Here is a 21,625-nt window from a genome sequence, read left to right as displayed (position 1 = left end):
AACCCTTTGTGGAATTGTGTTATCAGCTTGAACCCTGCTGAATGCATGTACTTGAGGCCTGTCGTATCCCTTTACACTGTCGCTTGATGCATATATTTGAGCGAGTTGTACTTCAAGACGATTTATAATTTCTGAACTCACACTTCATTCCCAATTAATTAGCATTCATTGCTAATTAATTAATCTTGAAGAAGAAAAAATATTAAGCAGGAATTACATGTTTACGGTTATGTGGTTGGTTTTAATGATCCTGGACACTCCGTTCTTTTATATTTCTTTAAAAAAGCTTGCGTACTTTAAGCTAATACACAATGAGATTTATGACCTAAGTACTTGTTAAAGTCTTATGATATACTGTTCTAAAAATATATATATATATATATATATATATATATATATATATATATATATATATATATATATATATATATATCGACAATTTTTTTTATATTCCCCGCTCTCCAGCGCTCTTCATAATGCTAAGGCATTTTATTTTTTTTTTTTTTGAGCTTGAAAACAACGACACATTTTCGTAGATAACGAATGGCGAACAGCGGGTGGACCCTCATAAATAATGCGGCGGCACGTGTCAGTGCGTTTGCGCGCCTTCGTGTATGAAAATGCGCACAAGCGAGTATACGCTACCGTGTTGATAAACTTAGACCCCAAGAGGTGCGTTCCAAGATAACTAGCATTTTTCGACGAAACATTTCATTGCGTTTCCGATCTGGCACTTGCTCAGCGTGTGTCATCGCGTTCACGCGCTTGTTTGTGCGTAGGTGTTTCCTGTTCACAGACTGAATATGTAATTCATATCCTTATCGCTATCCTATCTCCTATCGCGCCCTGTCTTGTCTTTTTCTTGCACATCTTGCTACCCTGTCTCCTTCTGCGGCAGGCACTGCCCCCCCCCCCCCCTCAGCTTTTTATTTTGTTCTTATTTCATTTTATGAGGCAAAGCTGCGCACCTCTACCAATACCATGATCATCGTCACAGCCGGTGAACAATAGCAATGAGTGCTCGAAATGATCGCTAACTTCTAAAAATTATCACCCTTTTCCAACGTAACAACTGCGAGATCAGCCACTTTTTACACCTTGTTAAGCTTTTCATTGAACTAAGAAATATTTCTATTAGCCCCTAAATACCATGCGACATGCACAATATTTGGGCGCCAGTGCTTGCGTTCTGCGGGATCAACAGTGCACCTTTTCTCACGGTTTCCACTCGGCCTCCCCTAGTTCTCGCTTTGTCGACGCGAGAGGCGTAAAAATAGAACTACGGTAACGGTGCTCCTAGGAGATGGCCCCGGTCGATAACCTCTAGGGCGCGGCACGTAAACAACCGAGAAATACTTTGATCTTGTTTACAGTCCGTCCGCTGGTGTTGTAATGCTTGATGAATTTGCTTTTAATTTTCGTTTTTTTTTTCTCCCCTCTTTCCCGAAACGTGATACTTGAGCGTTTATGGCCGCAGTGCCTTCCTATCTCATCGCCTCGTAATTCCAGTTATATATATATATATATATATATATATATATATATATATATATATATATATATATATATATATATATATATATATATATATATATATATATATATATATATATATTGTGAAGAAGATGGACCCCTTCGCTGGACGCTGATGAGAAAGAAGCAGTTGTGGAATTGCCATCGCGCAGGTCGTGTTATTCTTGATCGCCCCGCCTCCTCGCCGACCTCGACGGCGTCCTGGACGTCCCTTTTCTACAATATATACGTTATACTCTGCACATTGTGGAATTGCACATACAGTGCAATTGAAAGCCGTACACGCAGCAGGGCTATATTGGGCGAGGTGCGCAGCATCGCGGATGATGATGATGATGACCTGAGACAAAATGGCACATACCCACGGCGGGGGATATCGTGGATGCTGCCCAAGCTTCATTTTTGCTTCATTTTTTTTTGTTGCTTTTCCTGCTTTCAACAAATTCCGCGCAAAACTTAATCTACTGCACTTATTTTCTCTGTTTACTTTGTGCGAAACGCTTTAAATCAGACTGTAACCACTGCTCTAAAATCCGAGCACACAGCTATTTCTGAACTCCAGTCCCCTAGCACGCGCGAAACTTCTGTTCGGAAGCCATAAAACCGTTACGTAGGGTACGCGGGCAGCCCTTCGAGGTTGTAACGTACTAGACAAAAGCATCTTGTGAGAAGATTTATTATGCGGGTGGCTGCTCAGAGCTGAACATGTGGGCTGTGGCTCCTCGCGAGGGTATTTGGACGTCTGCCGAGATGTCCTCCAATCGCGTCAGAATCTAACGACGAATGACCGCGCCTTCTCCTTTCACGCTCGCGGCTCGTGCGATCTATTGCCGATGTACTGTCGCGGGGCTTACAGAATGATGGAATTGATGGAATTGTGACGTAGTAGCGAGTACGCTGCGTCATCATGCTATGGTTAAGCTCCACGGGAATGTCAAAAACAGGAATATAGAATACACGACGTCGTGCAACGATGCAGAAGACGAAGACGATCAAGTGCAGATGAGTTGAAGGATGGAGGACATTTACTGGAAAACCTTGCCACCCTGTAACATATGCTCAATGTTTCTTTGGTTAAAATGTATCGGAAGCGTGAAAGAATTCTGACGTTGTAAATACAAAAGGCAATAGTCAACAAAATAACATATCCTCCATCAATGATGTTACATAAAAGTGCACGCGCGTTATAGACAGGCCATACATTCCCGCCCCGCCGAGGTAGCTCAGTGGTTACTTGCGCTCGACTGCTACGCGATATCGAATCCATGGAGGGGAAAAGCAAGGCGCCCGTGTGCTGTGCGATGTCACTGCAAGTTAAAAAGCCCAGGGGGTTGAAATTTCCTGAGCCCTCCACTACGGCGTCTCTCGTATCCTGAGTTGTTTTAGAACGTTGAACCCTATAGCGAAACCAAAACAAAGCATGCATGTCCATCATAGATAGCGAAAAAACAAGCAGACAGGCATGTAATGTATGAGCAAGGTGTGTAGAAGAACTGCATGTAAATGGGCGAGAAAATATCTACAAGGACTGCGTGGCGACTAAAGCCATCCGCAGCAATGGCGAAAAAAAACAACACACCACTCAGAATGAGAGAGAGAGATAACGTTTATCGTGCAACCAGATAGTTTATCCAGTCAAGTTTCAGAGAGTATTCAGATAACTGGGTTGATAAAAGATGGGGATAAAAGTTAATAGATAATATCTTAGTCCTGCATCTTCAATTCACCCATGTTTAAGACATTGTGATAACCAACAGGTCATGATAACCGTAAAACAATACAAGTACTGAGGGAAAAAATATCCATCCAGATCGATAAATAACGAGCGCCGACTCCAAAGGTGAGAGTAAGGTAGCTAAGAGAATCTAACTACTTGAAATGCATGTGGCAGTTATGTCGTGATCATGAATAGAGGCTTACCTTAATACTACGACTGCGCTTCTCTCGTAGTCACATATTCGGGAGAATAAGAAGAAAAGTTAAATTGAAGACAGCGCAGCGAGCTACAGAAATGAAAATGGTGACGCTAAAAGAATAGACAGGAAAAATGCTAAATTGGTTGCTGAACAAACGGAACTGAATAACTTCTACTGAATAAATACTAGCTGAATAAATTCACGCTGAGATCAAGAGTGGGAAATCAACGTGGCTAGGACATATGCGAAGGCAGGATAATCGTTGGTCGGTATTACGCACTGGATTCCTAAGGAGGAACGAGCGTAGCAACATGGCAATCACGGTAGCTAATAATGCGACCGTGAAGATGCCAGCCGGCCGCGAAGCATTCTACGCAATAAATGCAAGTGCTCAAAACGGGGCAAATTATATCGGCCTGAAATTATACAGGACTCGATTTAAACCTTCCCTGACGCAAAGCGATTTTGTTCGCATAATTGTGATAAAAATTAAGGGGACATTAAATTTCGGACTTAAGGCTCTGAAGCGATAGCGGCCTGTGGCCCTCTGGGGTGCGCTCGCTCTCTGAGCAATTGAATAGCTAAGGGCAGTTTGCGAAAGCCGCTTTTAAACTCAGAACGCTGAAGTCACATAGGAGCGTCCTACCTGGGCGCCGTTTGAGCGTGTCAGATCGCGGGAGAGTTCCGATGGCAGCCGTATACCGACGTTACTATGTCACATCAAGCAAAGAAACGCATACAGGTTCTTTGCTTCTCGCCTAGTTATACTTTTATAATAAACACTTCTCTAGCTAGGAACGTAGTAATCAGAACACATTAGTGAGGTACCACTTACTTGAAAGACCACATGATGCATAAACCCTCCTGTATAGAAGGCGTGTAAGCTTGCCTTAATGAGTTCGTCCGTAGCGTGCTTGGCTAGCGTGGGTCGTGGGTTCACATCATATCCCAAACGTTTTGAAATTGTTGTTTGTCTAAACAAATTATTTTATAAACGTGTTAGCTGAAACATGCCTTCATTCAGACCAGTTCTCAGTCATTTTAATTCCAGATCTCCACGCTTGACTTCGGTTTCTCGATATAACGCCGACGTGATACCCAGACAGCATTGGCCGACTGCCGACTCATGGCTGATCAGGCCAGCATTCGATGCTCGGCTGAATGACGGCCCATGGTTGGCCATGTACCAGGTTGGGCGTAAGTCGGCCATCAACCAAGGCCCATGCTCGGGTACCCGAATGAACACCGACCAATTCGGCCATGGTAGCTCGGCCATTGGGCGACTCATGGTCGGCCACGTACTAGATTGGGCAGATGTCGGCCAGCATCCATGACCCGATCTTGTAACCCCGACTGAACGCCGACCTGTTTGGTAACGTCGGTTTTCGATGCAACGATGCGCCGCATTTTTCGACGCGCCGAAGGCTCGCCGCTTTCGCTTCAGAAATGAGCAGATGAGTGTTAAAGTGTGTAGGAGAGTGAATCATTTGCGTTTTCAGCTTAGCCAATTGACTTTACTTTCTTATCATGAAACGTGCTATGTCGCGTGTCGTGTCCAAATCAACAGCATTATCTAAAGTTCTGCCGAGTGGCCGCGGTCACATCATATTGCGCCCTCGCTTGGAGCAGGAAGCACGGTCACGTGTGTGAACCAGGCGGGTCAAGACCGGCCTGCGAAGCGTGTGACGCACTCGAAAACGCTTTCAAAGGTACGAGGGGGAGCCTCAGTTGCTTCAACGGCACGCACGTGGGTTGCGTAGGCGCGTCAGGGAGCGGCCCGTCTGACAGATCTCCTGCGAGCAGGGGAGGCGCTGGCGCAACTCCATGACTTCCGCACGAACGCTGCCACGACGATTGCAAAAGAGATGAGAGAAAAAATGAAGAAAATGTTAAAGCAAGGAGGGAATAAATAATAATAAATAAAAGAATCCTTCGAGTGTATCATGTTCTCGCCTTCGTTACTTCTTTCTTTTTTCCTCCTGGTTCACTTTCTATCGCCTATGTAGAACACTGCGTTACGTTCTTCGCTTGAATTTTGCAACTTTTATCTGACTTCGCTCTCTGTGCATGGGGTCACTTCCGCCCTCGCTTTGCATGGCTGACTCGTGTTAATCCACGCGCGACATTCTGCGCCGCCAACTTTGTCCACGGTTCCCTGTGCGCGAAGATGCGGAAGAAGCAGCCAAGGAAGACAGAGAACAGCTTTAGAGCCATGCTCCTGCAGCGCGGTTACCGAGCTTCGCAGATGCTGAAAAGACTATCGATCGAAAAGCAAATTTGTTTGTGCCGCACGTTGTCCGTAAGAGTCCTGCAATAATAAACCATGGAAAGTTCGGCTGCTTTAACGGAGTATAACGTCCCAGAACAATCCAGGCTGTCAGGGACGCAGTACTGGAGTTCCGAATAATTTCGAATATTTGGGACTTTTTAACGTGCATTTCAACATGCAAATTACACGACCGCCTTTCGTTTCACCTTCATCGAAGAGAGGCCGGCCGCTAGCGGAATTTGATGCTGGATCTCACGGCTTAGTAGTCGAGCGACCTAACCACTGAGCCACTGCAGCGGGGCAGCATAAGAAGAAAATATCAATGCCAGCGCCTGTGGGTATCTGGTTATGCTCATTCAAACTGTCAAGAATTCTTAAGGATAGAGAGTTTGAGATAGAAAAATAATATTATCTGGAACAAACTCTCAGCCGTCGCGGACGTAAATTATAGAAACATTTCTAGCGTTAGATCTAATTAATCAAACCTCATTAATTAGCTTTATAATTAACACAGGTCGTCAGTGCTAAAGGAGAGTTCGAAGTTGTGGCCGACGAAGAAAAAATTTAATTGAAACCTGCAGCGCGAGGAATCGGGTATTTTTAACCGGATTTCTAACCTAATCTGAGCGCAAGCACTCAAAAATAACAACTACGTAGTTTCCAAGCGTTGTCGTCCGTCTTGCACCAAGCGTCGAAAAAAAATGTCCATAACGTGGCACATCTGCGTAAGCAAGCCAAATTTTGGAGGTGACCAACCTAAATTTGAAATTCGTCACTGAGTTGGCCGCAGACAAATAAGGTTGGACACAAAATTCGGTCAAATTCGGACGAAGCCAAATTTCGGCGGTGTGTTTGCAATGGAGACCCAATTTGTGGTGGCCCAACTAAATTTGGAAAACACTACTGAGTTGGCCATAGTAAAATTAGACTAGGAGCCCCTATTGGTCAAAATTCTGACGAATTCAAATTTTGGGGGTCGGTGGGCCAAATGTTTGGGTGGCCCAGATAAAGTAGGAAAGCTCCACTCAGTTCACTAAAATCAAATGACTTTGGATGCCAGTTTTGGTCAAATTCGGGCAGGATCAAATTTTGGGCGTCTGGTGAGCCAAATTTTAGGGTGGCGCTCATAAATTTGGAAAGCGCCACTGAGTTAGCCATAGTCAAATTACTATGGACACCAATTTTGGTCACATTAGGACGAAGTCAAATTTCGGATGCTCAGGGACCAAATTTCGGGGTGGCCCAGATAAAGTTGGAAGGCACCAGTCAGTTGGTCATAGTCAAATTACTTTGTACACTGAAATTGGTCAAATTCGGATGAAGTCAAATTTTGGTGTTACCCAGATAAATTCAGTCGCCACCATTGAATTGACCACAATCAAATTCCTTTGGATATCAATTTTGGTCATATCCGGACAAAGTAAAATTTCGAGGGTCTAAGGAGCGAATTTTGGGTGTAGCCTACATAAATTTAGAACTCGCCACCGAGTTGGCCATACTCAAATTAAGTGAGACCCCAATTTCTTTTTTTCCAATTCCGACGAATTCAAATTTTGGGGGTCGGTGGGCCAAACGTTCGGGTGACCGAGATAGGAGGAGGAGGAAAGGCAGGGAGGTTAACCGGTATTTGCTACCCTGCACTGCGGAGAGGGGTAGGTGGGTATAAAAGTTGTGGGTGAGAGAGGGATGGGTGAAGACAGTACAGTCACATCACGTCACAGTCATATCACGTAACATAAAAAATCATAGCCTTTCGATCAGTCCTGTGCTTTTCATAAAGCGGAGCAGTGCCTGGGAATCCTTCACCGCAGACGATCGCCGTGGCCAGGGACCTAGGATCTTAATTTCAGTCAGTGGGCGTCCCTCTATACGCTCCAGCGCACGGCATAGACACTGTCTTTCCTCGCTGTGTATAGGGCACTCACAAAAAATGTGGCCTATAGTCTCGTCGCACCCGCAGTTTGTACATGCAGGGCTATTTGCCATACCTATCACAAAAGAATAAGAGTTTGTAAATGCTACACCAACCCACAGGCGGCACAGCAAAGTTTCTTCACATCGGGGTAGGCCAGGTGGAAGCCGGAGCTTCAGGTCAGGGTTCAGGGAGTTTAAGCGGCAGTTCGCAAACTGGTCAGAATTCCACAAGGAGAGCGTGTGTTCCCGCGCAAGTGCGCGAAGCCTGCCCGCTGCGTCTGCCCTGGAAAAGGGAATCAACACACAATCGCTGTCTTTGTGGGCTGTTTGTGTGTGGAAAGCGCCACTCAGTTCACCATAGTCAAATTATGTTGAAGCCAATTTTGGTAAATTATGACGAGGCCGAATTTTGGTGTCCAAGGTGTCAAATTTTGGTGGCGGCTTCATCCAAATTTGGAGGTCGCCATATAGTTGGCCATGCTCGAGTTAGGTTGCACACCAAATTAGGTCAGATCAAATTTGGGAGCTGAGATGTGTCGATTTTGTGAGGTGCAGGGAGATGGACACTTTATGTGCACACTTTCTGCGGACACATTCTGCAGACTCTTCCTTTCTTTTTTTTTTTCTTTAACCATTAGCCTATTCGTGCTCTGTTAATACTTCCGCATTAAGAAAGCATGCAATTTGAATTGAGCGCCATAGTTACTGAAATACGTCATCAATGAAATTCGCGTTTCCACCGAGCTTCGAGTGTATACACACAATTTGTTTTGTACGAAAAAAAAAAAAGCGAGGGATTTCCTCGTACTACAGAACTTTAGATAACTATTTTTTTTTTAAAGCGACATAACATCGTCTTTCCGGGGCTTCGAACTACCCATGGGGCTAACCGCCGAACTTTGTTAGGTAAACTAATAACTAGTCGGTATTAGTTAATTAGATATTTAATTTAAATTTTACAGTAAGCAACTTGCGCAATTTTTTTCGTTGCATTTCTTGAATTGCCAATCTTAAGGAACTTTTCAAAGGACTCGCTGAAGCGCCTATCCTATAGGCTTCATTTATATTCCGTGCATTTATCTGCCACCTCATTAATAGTATGAAAATTTAGGGGACACTTAAGCTTCGCCTTCAGGGGTTGTGGCCCAGGTAGCAACTGCGGGCTGCAGCCATCACCGTGAGCGGGTGTTCTCAGGATACCTTAAAGTCCCAGTCGGAATGCCATGAATAGGGTCATATCGCAACTGTGCGTTCTTAATGGCTCTACACAGGCGAATGCAAATGCTATGTGCTCACGCGAACCGCGCAGGGCTAACTTCAGTGATAAACCTCAGTGATGGCTCTTGGCGCGTAGCCGCCTGAAATAGCCTCCGAGAAAAACAGTTAGAAGGGTTCTACGCTGCTGAGCCGAATATGGAGCGAAAACATTGGCTGCGGGTGACCGAGCGTTCTTCTTCTTCTTCTTCTCCTTCTTCTACTTCTTCCCTAGCCCACATATAAAGCCCCGATTTAACCAAGCCGTATGAACGTGCCTTAGTCGCCTATAGGGGTAAAGGGAATGCCAGGGTCCTGGCAGGCTGATTCTGACATAACCGTCCCATGTGAAACGAGAGACCAAGTTGGCAGCTCCTGCCAGGGGACCACGGACACGAACACGGCACAAAGCGACGAGCGGTTAGACCTGGCGTAGTATTGCTTGCGCAATAAAAAAAAAAATTAAAAGGGTTCAACGCTGCTGAACCGAATATGGAGCGAAAGCATTAGCTGCGGATGACCAAGCGTTGTTGTTGTTGTTCTTCTTCATTTTCCTTTCTCTTCCTCTTTCTCTTTTTCGTTTTCTTTCTCTTCCTTTTCCTTTTCTTCTTCTTCATCTTCTTTTTCTCTTCATCTTCTTTTTCTCTTCTTCTTCTTCTTTTCCTTCTTCTTCTTCTATTCTAATTCTATGCCGGAAAAAGCTTGGACGACAACTAATTACCATTAGACCTGACAGTGCGATGGCATAAGAATGCTGCCATGCACGACCACACAAACCATATACGTGCCACTCGAACCACGCACTATCACACACAGAGTGTATAACAGCACGTGCAATGTACGTAAATTGGAGATGCCTGTGTGTTAAGCGCATGCCTCGAAGATAATGGACCGAACCATTATTGCGCGGGGTGGGTTGACTCGCCCGTGTATATATTATAGGGTCGATCGATCTCACACGTCCCCTGAGTGACGCTCGATTATTTCCGAATTCTCAAAAAAGAAAAAAAAAAAAGAAAAAAAGAAAAGAAAATTAAGGTGCATAGTTTGGGGTATAGAGAATAGTATTCTCCGAGAATATTTCTCGGGATTTATTTTTTTAGTCGCTTAAGCGCCTCGTAAAATACAAGGATTAATGCGAATATGGGAACCAGTCGAATTAAAAAAAAGTTACATACGTTTAGTATATCATTGAATTTAGAATTTTTCTTACTCCTTCATATGTTCTTTCACACTCCAGTTTAATCCAGAGATGGAAACTTTGTTTTCTGCAAAATTTATATTTATTTCAATATCTAAAAAAGTACGCCATTTTGCGAATTTATTTCGAAGTAAGAATTTCTTCTTGTGTTCATAAGATATTTCTCTAAAAATTGACAACTTAGTAAGAATTTGGACTCGAAAGAAGAAATAAATTTGGATCATGAGCTATAGTTCTGTTAGCAGAACAAAAAAGCAAACACGAGAAAACAACAGACTTCAAGTTTCGCTGCAGACTGCATGCACTGGCGGTTCACCGAAAAATGTAAAACATGCCTCTATTACTGACAGTCAGATTTCTTATCTTGTATCCCTTGCAGTTTCCTCGAATCAATTTTTGTATTAAGGAAGAAAATATGTTTCAAGTTGTAGTCGCTTCGAAGTGCACGACTGTGCACCTGCGCTCCACGCATAACTGCAGCTTGCCGGTTGCTGCGTGGGGTTTTGCGAGAAAATAAGTCCGTGGCTCCGCATCAAAATTATGACGCAATTGTTTTTGGTGCAAATTTGAGGCATACCATTACGATTCTCATTTAGCACATATTTGTTAGTTGTTGAAGGTTTGCGATAGGGGCTCAAAACAACGACATATGTACCTCCATTTGTGTGCCGTCAACTGTGTGGGTGCCCACAGAGAAGTGAGACAGATACTGTGCCTTTCCTGTCCCCCAAAACTGAACTAAATAAAGACATTTAGCCCCGCCGGGGTGGTGCAGTGGTAAGACGCCCGACTACTGTGCCGGAGTTCCCGGGTTCGAACCCGACCGCGGCGGCTGCGTTTCGATGGAGGCGAAACGAAGTGGCGTCCGTGTGCTGTGCGATGTCAGCGCACGTTAAAGATCCCCAGGTGGTCGAAATTACTCCGCAGCCCTCCACTACGGCTCCTATTTCTCTCTTTCCACTTTCATTCCCACCTTCCTCCCTTTCCTTACGGCGCGGTTCGGGTGTCCACAGAGCAAGTGTGACAGTTACTGCGCCTTTCCCTTCCTGTGAACCAATTTATTTATTATTAATAAAGACATTTAACGGTTTGCCAAACCGTTTGCCGGTCTCTCTGTGCTAAAACACCGAGCAAAAGCACGTCAAGCGGTGCTTTCGCACATCTTAATAAAACTGGAGCATTTTTTTTTTATTTTTGTTTACTTATAGGACAAACAAGCTTGTTTGTCACTTGTTTACCCTGTGTTTCTTCCTGCTCTGTTCTCGCCCTGCTACGCGCTGCTGAAGTTGAAGGCCCATTACGCACTGCGTAAGTGAGGCGGAAAGCTCTATGTAGTGTTATGTAAGCAAAATATGTAAGGAAGCGGGCAAAAATACAGTGCATGGTAAACAGTATAGGAGCATACGAAAACAGCACAGAAGAGCAGATGCAACGGCAGTGAAATAATTAATAGCAAGAATTACGCGACAAGCATGACAATAAAAAAAAGTGAAACAACGTGCACATATATTATCAGTGCACGATATAGCTCCGTTATGACAAACGGGTAACAGAAAACAAAGGCAAACAAAAAGCGTAAAATACAAACTACAAAAGTAAATATGAGACAATCAGTAGCGCAGAGCAACAAGACATTTTGCCGGTAACGTAGGAGGTAGTAAAGAATGCCAGAGAAGCGACAAAAGGGGGAAAGCAGCTGGTGAAGATCAGCTGGTGACATTATAGATCTGCAGATCTGTTGAACGACGGGGCGAGACTGCGCTGTAAAATGTGGCCACCCCGTCTGCGCAATGGAGAACTTCGAGCGTGCCGGAATCTTGAAATAATGCTAGCATGATCTTAATTCGTAAAAAAAAAAAATAATAAATAAATAAAATTAAAGAAAGAAAGTTAGTGTCGAGGTGTTGAGATATTACAGATTGATCATCTTACTGTCCGTTGATGCAAGACATTCACAAAGATAATCGCAAATAGAATCGAGGCAATCTTAGGTTTCGGTCAACCAAAGGACAAAACAGGATTTCGCAGAAGCCTACGCGACAATGCACCATATTTATCTCCACTCTGTCAGTCAGGTACTGGAGAAATGCGCGGAATTCAAGAAATCACTGCGGTACGTAGCATTCGAGAACGCATTTGACTTAGTCGAAACCTCAATAGTCGCACAGACATTAAAAAGCTGGGATGTAGAAGAATGATGTGTAGAAATTCAGAACGAAATCTTTAGCCTCTGCACAACAGCTACACTCTTTCGTAAAGAAAGTAATAAAATCCAAATATAAAAGGGCGTCGGTCAGTGAGACACAATTTCAGCAGTGGTATTCACCGCGTGTTTACAGAAAGCATTCAGGAACCGTGATTGGGAACACATCCTAATAATAGCTAATGGAGAATACCTTATAACCTGAAATTCGTTGATGGCACCAGGTTTCTAAGTAGCCTAGACGTTAAACTTCAAACATGGCCAGTAACCTGGAGGCGCCGGAAATTATGAGAGAATACGTCTACTCAGGACAGGTAGTGACAGGTAGTGAGAGCCGATTCATATCACAAGAGTGAAATTGCTAGGATAACAAGAGTGCGAGAAGTACATACATATGCGGGGAAGTACATGCATTTGCCATGTGTTCTGAAATCATGATTGAATTGGCAGTTTACGAGTATCCCCTAAGAGAAAGAAAGTAAATAACAGCAGCGTCTAGCCGGTGCTCGCCTATGGAGCAGAAACGAAGAGGCTAACGAAAAGAGTTCAATTTCAGTCGAAGAGAACACAGAGAGCTACGGAAAGGAAAAGGATAGGTGTAACACCAAGAGTCGGAAAGTGGGAAGTGTGTTGGAAGGGTGAGTCAGGAAACAAACACGAATTAACAACATTCTTTTCCAAATGAAAAAAAAAAAAAAAGAGTTTCTCGCCAGGGTATCTATTACGAAGGCAAGCTAATCGATGATTGCTAAGGGTGAAAGAGCGGATTTCAAGAGAAGGCAAATGTAGCAGGGGGCGGCAGATAGTTAGGTGGGCAGATGAGATTGGGACATTTGTGAGGATCAAGTGGAAGCAGTTGGCACATTACCGGGATATGGGAGAGACATTCGGCTTGCAGTGAGCATAGTCAGGCTGATGATGATGTTGAAGTGTGCTCGTTAATAAGCGGAATGCAGAAAAGGATATAGATAAATCTTGTACAATCACATTTTACAGCTATAGCTGCAACAATATAACTACGCGAAGTAATATTAAGAAGCTGGCCGGGCGTCATCCGTGCCACTGGCATCAGCTGTGTGAACTGAGAGTAGTCAGTCAAGAATCCAGTCGGTTACCGGTAAGGGTAACTGTGATTGGATTTCAAGAAAAGACAAGAGTAGAGTAGTGTAGGGTGCGACAGAAAGTTAGGCGGGCGGATGAGATCTGAAATCTTGCAGGACGAATGTGGCCGAAACTGTTACAAGACCTGGTTAATAGGAGAGATATCAGAGACGTATTTGTCATGCTGTAGACCTAATTAGGGTTATTATGAAGATGATGCCTGTTGGCTACGGCGTGTGAATACACCGAGCAGACACGGAAGACGATACAGGCTTTTCTGACAGCGATTCCTGGTCATTCGTGAGTCGACACTCATAGTACGTGTAATGAGACAATGTTATAAATGCACATAGCATTTTCTTTCTCCTCATTGCACTATAGTTATACCATCAGATCAAAGGATCAGTGGTACGGGCGATCATTTCAGTTCAAAATAAGGGAGTAATTGACCACTAGCACGTAGCCACACGGCTACAAGGGAAATATGTGAAGCTTTCACAAAAACTTTTCCGCTGAAGAATAAGTCTCCTCATTCGGGGTTTGAATCTGGTACCAACGCTATATTTAGGACAGTTGCTTTATCAACAAAGCTAGCCAAGGAGGACGGAAGATCTGATGGTGCCGCGACAGCGAATTGATAAACAACTCGAACTAGCCTGAAATGGCGCAAACAGCGTCCGATAGTTGTGCACCAACCTGTAACACGTAACTGTTAATCGCACAGTGCTTACAAGCTTTGAATACTTGCGCGCAATATGCATGCATTATGCGCGAAAAGTCACGCCTGCGTATCACAGCACGCACTGTGAATGCATATGAAAACGGGGCTCTCAGCGCATTGATAACACTCAGCGGTCCTTGTCTCAGCGTATGCGTTCTCGCACGACACCATGCAGCCAGCTGGCACCGTGCAGCAGGTAGCACAGAGCGCTGACGTTGCACACGCGACCAGCTGCTGTCATATCTACGTCACCACTCCTCGCGAGTCCATGGCCAAGGTCTCATAGCCGAAGCGAAAGCGCACGACGTCCAACCGGCACGTATTTTTTTCAGGTTCGAGAAAAGAAACTCACGTGTGCGTCAGCAACCAGGTACACCCTCCATTTCGGTGAGTCGAGTCATGTTTTCAGCGGGCAGCGCCAAAACCGCGGCCCCGTGGCATCGTCTGAAGCTTGGCTGCAGCAGCAGACGCCACGATGATGCAGACGACACGAACGACGGCGCCGCTAGCACGTGGGATACGGCGCTGCGGCTTCACCACGGCTGCTGTCGTCACGTCGGTCGCATTCTCGTCGTGGCTGCGTCTGCGGCGTTCCTCGAGGGCGATAAGCGTTTCGCCAAAGGCGTCTCCCCCGTTATATCGTGCTTACTGTCAGCGGTAGCAGTCCGCCACGGCGAGGTCACACGCTCGCGAATCAGGCGCGCGAGTTTTCCAACACGCTGCCGATGCGGCCGCGCCGATGTTGCCGCCGGCAAGGCCACTTCTCTTAGCTTCGCTGCTGTGGCTCACCGCAACGTTGTTGCCTCACCGCGGAGTAGCAGCGAACAGCTACTACATATGCCGAAGCGCACTTGGCCGACGGCTTCCCTCCCTCCTTCTCCTTCCGCATTTTTATATCAGCTGCTTGTTTTGTAGTGGCATTGACGATCATCAATCGATAATCAGTTCATTCACGCGTCGTGGCGGGTGGTAAGACGTCAGAACTTTCATTTTTGGAGCGGACTGATAGTGAGCTCGTCAGTTCGACACGTAATTAATTGTGCAATCATTCAAATAGTGAATATTTGTTAATGTAAGAGACAGATGCCACAAGTGACAACCGTACCATCTACCACCGCTTGTCGTGTGTGGTGGCCTATGAGCTGAGAAAAAATAGTAGTGAACGAGTCTGTAATCCAAGCATATATAATTTACCCGCTCGTGATGCCAAACTTATGCAATGTGGCCTATTGCAGAGAGTTTGGAATTTATTCACAGATGCCCTCCAAGTGTTTTCGTAAGTAGTTCTCCTAGCCAGCCAGACGGTACTCACAGTACAGTAACTTTAAAAAAAGAGCTCCTCTCCGACGTCTAATAATAGCACTGTGCCTTTGCACAAAAACATTCCAGCACAGCTGCTGATGACGAATTGTGTTTTGAGAGCTTATGCTTAGCAGCATCCACTTTGTCAGCTGTATCTGTACGTAAAATTGTGCTGGCTCTTTAATTAGGGTTAAGAGAGGACGGCCTGTTTCGAAGAGTTAGCGAGACGACTTCTTGATTACAAACCATTGTTACTGTGGATGATAGGGCACGATAACTCTGCCATTCGTGTAAAGCGAAGCATATTGACATAGTACAGCCAAACGGCTTGTAAATTTATGCACATGCGTAGCAGGCACAATATTTTGAAACCCCAATTACGTTATTAAATCCGCTCGTATGACAAGTAATTAAGGAATAACGTTTCATTGAAGCCTGTGCTTCTGCCTCCTTGTAGCATCAGCAGCGCGAGGGGCTGAAAACGGACACTGCAGTAAGCTGATGCTGGTATTACTACTGGAAAATTGCGGGAACACTTAAGCTCCGCCATGAAGAGTATGTGACGTATCAGTGTTAATGGCTACCGCGTGTCGGCACCTTTTGCGAATCCTCGTGCGCGTGTACATGCACTTCGCGCTGCTCACTTAACCACGAATCTCTCACTTCGCTTCTCTATTATTTCACACATACACATAATCACACTCTCGCAAGTTACCCCATTATCTGGAAGAGCACCAGACATGGATATAAAGCTCAGCTTTAACTAAGCTCTACGAATGTGGCTGCCTGCATGATTCGGAATCCAAAGGTACCGGTGAGTTGTAAAATCGACCTCCCATCTCCAATGAGCTGTCTGAGATTGCAACTCCTGATTACTCCCGTGGACCCCATCATCATCATCAAAACGTTTTATTTCCACCGAAATGAGACTCCTTTTTGGACCCCCCGGCACGCAGGCCTAAGAGAGCCCTACTCAAGAGCCTCGCAAACTAAGGTCTGGTGGAGATGCATTGTTGCTTCACGGCCTCAGCGCCAGGCGGATGGCGTGGACCTGCCATGTGGTTTCGTTACGTCACCATAACCCGAAAACCAGTCAGCGCCGGCTATGCCACCTGTCAACTATACATACCCACCAGAGGCATATGCCTGCGATTTTTTGGTCGCAACGCTGACAACGGCTACGTCGGACGTTCTGGGTCTTTACCGCTGTATCGTTACGCTGGCACCACAGCACAACAGAGCGATACCCTGGTTCAACCACGGTCGCGGCGGCCATATTTCGATGGAGGCGATACGAAAAGATGTCAATGGGTTGTGCGATGCAAGCACGCGTTAGAATGAACTCAAAGTTGTAGAAATTCACCCGAAGCTATCCGCTCTCATCGATCACGTGCAAGTTTGGTACGAGACCTCACATGCTATAGATCACAGTCGATCTCCCCGTCGGCAGTTGATGTAAGCATGAAATGAATAAAGGTAAAGGCGTCCCATTTCTGTTTCGGAACATATCCTCTCTGACGGCGTATATGAGGTGTCCACCCGAGAAGTGAGGTTGTATTGCATTTTCTCAGTTTTGCGAAAGTTGGTCTGCGTTCGCTTTCGTATACATATGGTATGTTTGAAACGTCCGCGGAGAGTGAGATAGTTGTGCAAGTTCTCAGTTTTGCGCAACGAAACCAGCACGAAGTGAAATAAGGAAGGCACGAGTTGACGCATGCGCAGCTACAGCGACAGCGCAACACTTAGGCACCGTGGGGTGACACAGGAAGTTTAATTAGGATTGTTTCCGTGTTCTGCTCTAGTTTGGCGCCATGTTCTCCCCGGCGGCGTGCCAATTAAAAGCATTTCATGCTTAACGCCATACGACAGCCCCACCGGTTAGAACAGTACCGGTGTATATACTATACGGCTGTTATTCGGCTCAGAGTCTACTTTGGCACTGCGGTGTATGCTTTTTGTTTTTTGAGAGGAATTAACTCAGCGGAGAGGAACGTTCAAAGAAAAATAGATTTCCTTGCTCTCTTTTCATTTCTCTGCAGGCTGCCGAAAACTGAAAATAGGCAAGCGCACACCGGATTTGGGAAGACTGAGCGGACGGCTCGGACGGATCGAAGAAGTGCGGCTGAAGGCGCGGTTCGAGAGATTTGGCCTCTCTGCCTTCCTTTGTAAATAAATAAACTTTATTTATATATCTTTCTTATCCAGCTGATGGAGTGGTTCTGGTGATGCGCTTGCGTTCGACTGCGTAGTGCCCAGCTCTCAAATGTACTTCGTAGCCTCGCTTTAGAACACGCCGCAGTGCCGGAGAGGCAGTGCAATAAAAAAAAAAAAAGAAGAGCAAAATCGTGGAAACCTGGTTTGTAGGCGTTAATGCATTCCTCATATTCTTAGCATCATTCTTTGGCTCGTGTTGGCTATCCCAAGCTCGAAGCCACCAATTTAATTGCACAATCAAGACAGCGGGGCAGACTTAATTGTATTGCTCACGTGGATTTTGTCGTGAATAGATGGACGAGAACAAGGCGCAGAATACAAGCGAGAGAGAGAGAGAAAGAGACCCTTTAACGAAAAGCTGAGGATTAAGCCGGCTTTTAGAATTCGCTGGCATGCCACTCTGCGTAGGAAAGGAAATTGGGGCTGAGAGAAAGAAGGGAAGAGAGAGAGAGGATAAACGCTCTCCTGTGTTGCTCTAGGTCACTATATTTTCACAGCGAAACGTGCATTTATAACATGTTTTGCAATGTGGTTCACAACAAAAATTGAGCCATGCGCCGAGATGACGACGTTGACGATTAAATCCCGACCACCTCGATCACATTCAGACTGGGCGAACAGGCATCAGTGCTGAGCCTACGGCATATGGGTTGCTGTGTCGAGTAATGAAGATATATAGCTAAACAGGCTAGTGTTCGGCTCTCTCTTTCTTCTTTTTATGTCCTTGTTTTGTTTTTGACAATGACAGCATGTTGAACAGCTCTGCAGCAGATGTTAGACACCCGCCGCTATGGATCAGTGGTTAAGGCGCTCGGCTATTAACCCGGTTATTGAACCATAGTTCTCGGGTTCGAATCCGACCGCGGTGGCCACGTTTCGTTGGAGGCGAAACGCAAATGCGCCCGTGTGCTGTGCAGTATCAGTGCACGCCAAATGTCCCCAGCAGGTCGAAATTGCCCCGGAGCACTCCACCTCGGCACCTGTTTATCTCTTTCGTCTTTCACTTCCACCTTCCTCTCTTCCCTTACGGCGCGGTTCAGGTGGTGTGGCAGATATTGGGTCTTTCCTTTCTTATAAACCAATTTACATTTACATCTTTATGTCCGACCTTTATGTATATACGTCGGACCACATTGCGCGGGTGGAGGAGGAGCCTGCGAATTCAGCCGTCCAGATTTCTGTTTCAATGCGTGAGCATTAAAGTGGCCAGTGCGTAGGAACGGGGCGACTGCCGTCTGTACATCGGACGTAGCCAAGTGAAGGGAGTAAACGGAGGAAGCAGGAGAGGAGAAAAGGGAGAAGAATTTAAACGCAAAATGAAATTATTCTGAGGGGGAGTTTTGGAACTGATTTGATTAAAACTTGACTTGCATTTAATAACATCTATACCCTCCAAACGGACCCATCATCCTGCCCTATGAGCAGGTGCACGACCAATATGTCGAGCAAGAGCACAAGCGGTTGTGTTAGAACCTGCGTGAGGCTTAGCACAAAATAACTTTCGTCAGCAATCGGTGGAAAGTGGTATCATCGCTAAACACTTGCATGGATTTCTATGGAAGCGTGTGGCGACATATGCAGTGCAAGCCACGCTCACGCATTACCGTCAGAGCGACCGATCGTTCGGCCTTTATTTTTATTTACTACAGCGCTTGTGAGTAAAACATAGAATACGAGTGCAAATGTGGAGCTTTCTTTCAGTTGAACTACTCAGCGCCAGACCCCTTAATAAAGTTACGCAAGAGGAGAAAACGAATAAAATAGGAACGATTCATTTTATATTACTATGTGTTTCGAAATTTCGTGCGCTTTGGCATGGTGTGCAGCGCAAGTGCTTCCTCTTAAAGGCCTGGCAGCCAACCAAAGCGGGACTAATTTAATAAGCCCAACGGCTTTCAGGGAACCTCTCTCCGTACCCGTCGAGGCGGTTGACGTAGTAGTGTTCCTTCTTACCCGTGATGTAGGCGAACTGAACGATGAAAGACGTTGCCGCTCTTAAGTGACGTTTGATTTTCGCGACTAATGTTTAAGACACTAGAATTCGCGCTTGGCCCATGTACCGTAGCACAGTCCTCAAACAGGAAGGTTACTCCGCTGCATGACTAGTTTACGGCAAAGCACGCTTTCAAGGGGCACTGAATGGTTCGTTAACGAAACGCTGTTACAGTCGCTGGTGGTTATAAGTGGTGTTTAAAAACGCGCGCGTGTGTGTGTGTGTGTGTGTGTGTGTGTGTGTGTGTGTGTGTGTGTGTGTGTGTGTGTGTGTGTGTGTGTGTGTGTGTGTGTGTGTGTGTGTGTGTGTGTGTGTGTGTGTGTGTGTGTGTGTGTGTGTGTGTGTGTGTGTGTGTGTGCGTGTGAGTGTGCGTGTGCGTGTGCGTGTGCGTGTGCGTGTGCGTGCGTGTGTGTTTGTGTGTTTAAGCTCGGATGGCTCCACCTTCAACGTACGGGCGCTGCAGATGCGATGACTTACTCTGGAACTGCGTACACAGCACTACACCGTTATGACTTTCATCACATAATGGAAACCTGGGCCCGCTTGCACAAAACAATCTTAAGACTGTCTTAGCTAAGTCCAGACTTAACTGGAGTCTAAAGAATAGGCCACTAGCATGGACGCTTAAGACTGGAGTCAAGACTGGGCTTTAGTCCTGACTTGTATAAGTCGCTTGTATGATTACGACTCTAGTGCTGTCTTGGTTGAGACACAAGGACGCCAGGTGTCTAAGTAGAGAAATTAGGGAAATACAGGGATGCGCTGGAACTGTCCCTGCTGTAAGATGTACACATTCCGTCAATTTTGCGTTGTGTAAAATCCGTGCCATTGCTTTTTGCGGCTTAAGATTGTGTTACGAGGAAAAATGCCCCAAGTGGTTGCTGAGGCCGTTCTGGGAAGCCACTCTGGTGAACATGAACCCGAAGCGTTCGACGTTCGGAACACGAGCCGTCTTAAATAAGCTTGGTCTTTCTAAAGACACCATTTAAGTCTGGACTTAGCTCGGACTTTATCGTGCAAGCCGGCCCTGGACTCCATGAAAGACGACCGCTGCCTATAACTGAAAACGGCCGACTTGAGCGGCGTCATATGTGAACCCCTCACATGCTTTTTCGAGATTTTACAGCGAAAATTGTTGCAAAGAGCTCTTCATGATGATGTTGACAGACAGTGCGTGGACCATCAATATCCGGTCACGTGACCATCACGTGATTGGCCAGCAGTAGTAGCTCTCAGGAATGAACAAAAGGCAACCAGCAGCATGGAAACTGCTTTCGCCGAATTTAGCGCGTTGCGCAATGTGAACACTCGGCGTTTCTTTTTTTACTGGGCGGGACCGATGGCCACGACGGACCAAACCTTCCCGCTGTTTATCTTCCCTGTTACTCTATTCGCGCTACTGTTTAGGGTTTCGAATATGGCACGAAGCCTGTCTATCCTGACTCTTTTCATTTATTTTATCTTAATCTTTTCATTTCACAGTGAACACACACACACACACACACACACACACACACACACACACACACACACACACACACACACACACACACACACACACACACACACACACACACACACACACACACACACACACACACACACACACACACACACACACACACACACACACACACACACACACACACACACACACACACACACACACACACACACACACATCTTAGGGCTCTCAACAAACAAACAAAAATTAGGCAACAAACGTTAGTCAATATTTCAACAGCGACTAAAAAGCTGAGGCAGATGTTGCCAAGACACAATGCTGAAAACTCACAACCAGTTTTTCACTGTACTGGCCGAGCTTATGTCAAGGGAAGAAGGAAAGCACACTCAAAAGTTGCTTCGAATAAGATACGTAGACAACCGCAGGAAGTATATTCTCAGATAGAGTGGCTCTGGCTAGCACAGGAGAGGAATCATAAGAACTCATTGGGAGAGGTTTTTGTCCTTAACTGGACTGATGATGACGAACAAAGATGACTA

The 21,625-nt window shown here is 45.6% G+C and overlaps 1 protein-coding gene across 1 annotated transcript in view; it reads right to left on the bottom strand.

Moving 5' to 3' along the window:
* Window positions 1–14,935, bottom strand: part of LOC146190727 (proton-coupled zinc antiporter SLC30A1-like) — a 56,184-nt gene extending 41,249 nt beyond the window's left edge. Inside the window, exon 1 of the mRNA XM_084601095.1 lies at window positions 14,465–14,935. The gene's annotated coding sequence lies outside the window, so the exon portion shown is untranslated. The remainder of the gene's footprint in view (window positions 1–14,464) is intronic.
* Between the last annotated feature and the right edge of the window lie 6,690 nt (window positions 14,936–21,625).

Source organism: Amblyomma maculatum, chromosome 4 (genome assembly GCF_055883805.1).
Source record: "Amblyomma maculatum isolate TAMU_Amacu chromosome 4, ASM5588380v1, whole genome shotgun sequence".
NCBI classification, from domain to species: domain Eukaryota; kingdom Metazoa; phylum Arthropoda; class Arachnida; order Ixodida; family Ixodidae; genus Amblyomma; species Amblyomma maculatum.
Note: the sequence above shows the minus strand (reverse complement) of the source record. Positions and strands in the feature narration are given on the sequence as shown.